At 39.3% G+C, this 5553-nt stretch overlaps 1 pseudogene; it reads right to left on the bottom strand.

The window, feature by feature from the left end:
- Positions 1 to 369: 369 nt before the first annotated feature.
- Positions 370 to 4575, bottom strand: LOC132658991 (heat shock transcription factor, Y-linked-like; annotated as a pseudogene).
- Between the last annotated feature and the right edge of the window lie 978 nt (positions 4576 to 5553).

The following is a 5553-nucleotide window of genomic DNA, read 5'->3' as shown; positions in this document are numbered from 1 at the left end:
ACTCTATTTTCATTTTTCTAGTTTTATTTGCATCACTTCCTTCACTCATACCATCCTGATTTAGACACCACTTCATTTCAGCAGGGATGATTTCAGAAATCACTTTACATCCATTACACCGTTTCCCTTTGTTCTCATATTCTTGCTTACAAATATATTAGGTGTAATTTACCTAGGATGTATGACAAATATTTTCTTGAACTAAAAAGTTTATAAACCCGTTCAATAAAATAGCCAACCATTGAACTACAGCCTCATTTTACTCTTTCTTGTTTGAAAATAGAAAATGAAACTATGAAGAAGAACATGTAAATTTATTGTTCAAATACCAGAATTGTAGGCATTTGCTGACATCTCTGAATGTAAATTTTAATCTTCTTTAGGCTCCATAATCTGACACGTATTTGATTGGTCAGATTTAATTCGCATGGTTTTCATATAATGATGATTGTTGATGAGTTCATTTGAAAAAGAAGAGGCAGATATATAAGTGATTTTTGACACTGAGAACCATGAATTGCCTCTGTCTTTCAAGGAAGGAAAAGAATTGTCATGGGGTGAAATAAAGCTATGCCTGACTAAAAATTTAGTTTCCATCATTCCATATCACAGTTATCCAAGTCTATGCCCTAACCAGTAACACTGAAGAAGCTGAAGTTGAACGGTTTTATGAAGACCTACAAAAACTTTTAGAACTAACACAGCAAAAAGATGTCCTTTTCATTATAGGGGACTGGAATGCAAAAGTAGGAAGTCAAGAAACACCTGGAGTAGCAGGCCAATTTGGCCTTGGAATGCAGAATGAAGCAGGGCAAAGACTAATAGAGTTTTGCCAAGAAAATGCACTGGCCCTAGCAAACTCCCTCTTCCAACAACACAAGGGAAGACTCTACACATGGACATCACCAGATGGTCAACACTGAAATCGGATTGATTATATACTTTGCAGCAAAAGATGGAGAAGCTCTATACAGTCAACAAAAACAAGACCAGTAGCTGAGTGTGGCTCAGATCATGAACTCCTTATTAGCAAGTTCAGATTCAAGTGGAAGAAAGGAGGGAAAACTGCTAGACCATTCAGGTATGACCTCAACAAAATCCCTTATGATTATACAGTGGAAGTGAGAAATAGAATTAAGGCCTAGATCTGATAGATAGAGTGCCTGAAGAACTATGAAATGATGTTCGTGACATTGTACAGGAGAGAGGGATCAAGACCATCCTCACGAAAAAGAAATGCGAAAAAGCAAAATGCCTGTCTGGGGAGGCTTTACAAATAGCTGTGAAAAGAAGAGAAGTGAAAAGCAAAAGATAAAAGGAAAGATATAAGCATCTGAATGCAGAGTTCCAGAAAAGAGCAAGAAGAGATAAGAAAGGCTTCTTCAGCGATCAATGCAAAGAAATAGAGGAAAACAACAGAATGGGAAAGACTGGAGATCTCTTCAAGAAAATTAGAGATACCAAGGCAAGATTTCATGCAAAGATGGGCTCTATAAAGAACAGAGATAATCAGGACATAACAGAAGCAGAAGATATTAAGAAGTGATGGCAAGAATACACAGAAGAACTGTGCAAAAAAGATCTTCACGACCCAGAAATCACGATGGTGTGATCACCAATCTAGAGCCAGACATCCTGAAATGTGATGTCAAGTGGGCCTTGGAAAACATCGCTACGAAAAAAGCTAGTGGAGATGATGGCATTCCAGTTGAGCTGTTTCAACTCCTGAAAGATGATGTTGTGAAAGTGCTGCACTCAACATGCCAGCAAATTTGGAAAACTCAGCAGTGGCCACAGGACTGGAAAAGGTCAGTTTTCATTCCAATCCCAAAGAAAGACAATGCCAAAGAATGGTCAAACTACCACACAATTGCACTCATCTCACACACTAGTAATGTAATGCTCAAAATTCTCCAAGCCGGGCTTCAGCAATACGTGAACCGTGAATTTCCTGATGTTCAAATTGGTTTTAGAAAAGGCAGAGGAACCAGAGATCAATATGCCAACATCCTCTGAATCATGGAAAAAGCAAGAGAGTTCTAGAAATGCATCTATTTCTCCTTTATTGACTATGCCAAAGCCTTTGACTGTATGGATCACAATAAACTGTGGAAAATTCTGAAAGAGATGGGAATACCAGACCACCTGACCTGCCTCTTGAGAACTCTGTATGCAGGTCAGGAAGCAGCAGTTAAAACTCGACATGGAACAATGGACTGGTTCCAAACAGGAAAAAGAGTACGTCAAGGCTCTATATTGCCACCCTATTTATTTAACTTATATGCAGAGTACATCATGATAAACGCTGGACTGGAAGAAACACAAGGTGGAATCAAGATTGCCGGGAGAAATATCAAGAACCTCAGATATGCAGATGACACCCCCTTTATGGCAGATAGTGAAGAGGAACAAAAAAGTCTCGTGATGAAACTGAAAGTGGAGACTGAAAATGTTGGCCTAAAGCTCCACATTCAGAAAACGAAGATCATGGCATCCATTCTCATCACTTCATGGGAAATAGATGGGGAAACAGTGGAAACAGTGTCAGACTTTATTTTTGGGGCTCTAATGTCACTGCAGGTGGTGATTGCAGTCATGAAATTAAAAGACGCTTACCCCTTGGAAGAAAAGTTATGACCAACTTAGATAGCATATTCAAAAGCAGAGACATTACTTTGCCTACTAAGGTCCATCTAGTCAAGGCTATGGTTTTACCTGTGGTCATGTATGGATGTGAGAGTTGAATTATGAAGAAGACTGAGCGATGAAGAATTGATGGTTTTGAACTGTGATGTTGGAGACGACCCTTGAGAGTCCCTTGGACTGCAAGGAGACCCAACCAGTCCATTGTAAAGGAGATCAGCCCTGGGATTTCTTTGGAAGGAATGACGCTAAAGCTGAAACCTCAGTACACTGGCCACCTCATGCGAATAATTAACTCACTGAAAGAGACTCTAATTCTGGGAGAGATTGGGGGCAGGAGGAGAAGGGGACAACAGAGGATGAGATGGCTCGATGGCATCACTGACTCGATGGATGTGAGTCTGAGTGAACTCCGGGAGTTGTTGATGGACAGGGAAGCCTGGTGTGCTGTGATTCACGGGGTCTCAAAGAGTCGGACACGGCTGAACATTGAACTGAACCATCAGTCCAGAATAACTGCTCTGTAATGGAGATACAATGTGAGAGAAGTAACTGTAGTTGTAGTAGCAGTCCTCAAGTAGCCATTTACTTGAGTGTATCTGTTACGTGAGAGCCAATTACAAATGCTCAGTTTTTGTAAAACAGCAGGTTGATCTACCACAATCTGGTCTGTGTGTCTAACTGACATTGCTGATGGGGTAGGTAAGTCACATGGAGATAGGGCAATTGTATTAACGACTATCTGGCTGGTATGAAGCTTTTGTAAGAAAGGCACACTTAAACTTGTGGAGGCTGAAAATGTGCTCTCTCCACTCATTTCTGGAAGAAATTCAGAATTATGATCATCTTTTTTTGACACTTGCTTTAACATGCTTCTTGTTATCTTAAACTAATGAAGATATTGGAGACACATTGTAAATCCCAACTCTTCTTTGCATCCTTATTAAAAGTTGGGGATGGCCTGTTTTGAAACTTGGATTATAGTAGGTCTGTAACTAAAGTGAAAGGATTAAATTATTTAGTTTCTTTATAAACCAAGGTAAAACTGACAAACAAAGCTAAGTTATTAAAAACAGTATTCCTTTAAGGAAACCAACTAAATAACATCAAATAAAACACCTCCATAGTAATTTTAACAGGTAATAACATGTCAGAAAGGACATGCTCCTCAACTGAAAATACGTTGTATATATACTGTACATACCACTTTAGCCTCGGGACTTTTATCTGTTTTCAAGTTGCTAGGAAAGTTTGTTAAACATCTAGTATCTAACCTCCAGCTATTCTCAACTTCAAAAAATAAAACTTTTTAAACAATTTGTTATTTCAAGTGTAAATTCCGTTTTAGCTACATAAGTGAACATTCTTCTATGTCACATGATTTGATCTTACATATTTTCAATAAGTGAAAGTGTTGGATATCTTACTCAAAAGAGATGTTTTTCCTCTTCTTCCAGAAAGACAGGTAGTGAAGCAGACCTTTGAAAAGTTTTTCGCTTTTTCCTAAATCCATAAAGGTTAAGCTGTCGAATTGAACTTTTCATACTCTTGGTTTCAAATATTCTGATAGTTCCCTTTCTTTCCAAGACTTCTTTTTCAAAGAGTTCTTCATTGATCACTATACATGTGCCACTCTCATCCCAACAAATAGATTCAAACTGATCACTATCAACTATAGTCCAAAGTTTTTGTGGAAATGTGAGTGGAAGAAAATTATTTGCCTCATCGTTTCAGAGACAGAATATGTGTAGCATGGCCTTTTGATCACAAGATCCTCAGATAAAGCATAAAAAACATATAGTCAATCATAGATCTCAAAACTGAGTCCCCAGTAAGTGTATAATCATACAAAGAAGATCTAATGGAGGTTTCTGAACCAGTGAATTCATCTTTAGGAGACCCATCTTGAATTTCCGAAGAAATATGTACCATGTCAGAGAAATCTTTCTATGCCAAAGCCTTTGACAGGGTGGATCACAATAAACTGTGGAAAATTCTTCAAGAGATGGAAATACCAGAACCACCTGACCTGCCTCTTGAGAAATCTGTATACAAGTCAGGAAGCAACAGTTAAAACTGGACATAGAACAACAGACTGGTTCCAAATAGGAAAAGGAGTATGTCAAGGCTGTATATTGTCACCCCGCTTATTTAACTTATATGCAGAGTACATCATGAGAAATGCTGGACTGGAAGAAAGACAAGCTGGAATCAAGACTGCCAGAAGGAATATCAGTAACCTCAGATATGCAGATGGCACCATCTTTATGGCAGAAATTGAAGAAGAACTACAAAGCCTCTTGATGAAACTGAAAGTGGAGAGAGAAAAAGTTGGCTTAGAGCTCAACATTCAGAAAACGAAGACCATGGCATCTGTTCTCATCACTTCGTGGGAAATGGATGGGGAAACAGTGGAAACAGTGTCAGACTTTATCTTGGGGGGGGGGGCTCCAAAATCACTGCAGATGGTGATTGTAGCCATGAAATTAAAAGATGCTTACGCCTTGGAAGGAAAGTTATGACCAACCTAGATAGCATATTCACAACAGAGACATGACTTTGCCTACTAAGGTCCATCTAGTCAAGGCTATGGTTTTTCCTGTGGTCACGTATGGATGTGTGAATTGGACTGTGAAGAAGGCTGGGCGCCAAAGAATTGATGGTTTTGAACTGCGGTGTTGGAGAAGTCTCTTGAGAGTCCCTTGGACTGCAAGGAAATCCAGCCAATCCATTCTGAAGGAGATCAACCCTGGGATTTCTTTGGAAGGAATGATGCTAAAGCTGAAACTCCAGTACTATGGCCACCTCATGGAAGAGTTGACTCACTGGAAAAGACTTTGATTCTGGGAGGGATTGGGGACAGGAGGAGCAGGTGATGACAGTGGATGAGATGGCTGGATGGCATCACTG

Source organism: Ovis aries, chromosome Y, assembly GCF_016772045.2.
Source record: "Ovis aries strain OAR_USU_Benz2616 breed Rambouillet chromosome Y, ARS-UI_Ramb_v3.0, whole genome shotgun sequence".
NCBI classification, from domain to species: Eukaryota; Metazoa; Chordata; class Mammalia; order Artiodactyla; family Bovidae; genus Ovis; species Ovis aries.
This window is presented reverse-complemented; position numbering and strand designations above follow the sequence as displayed.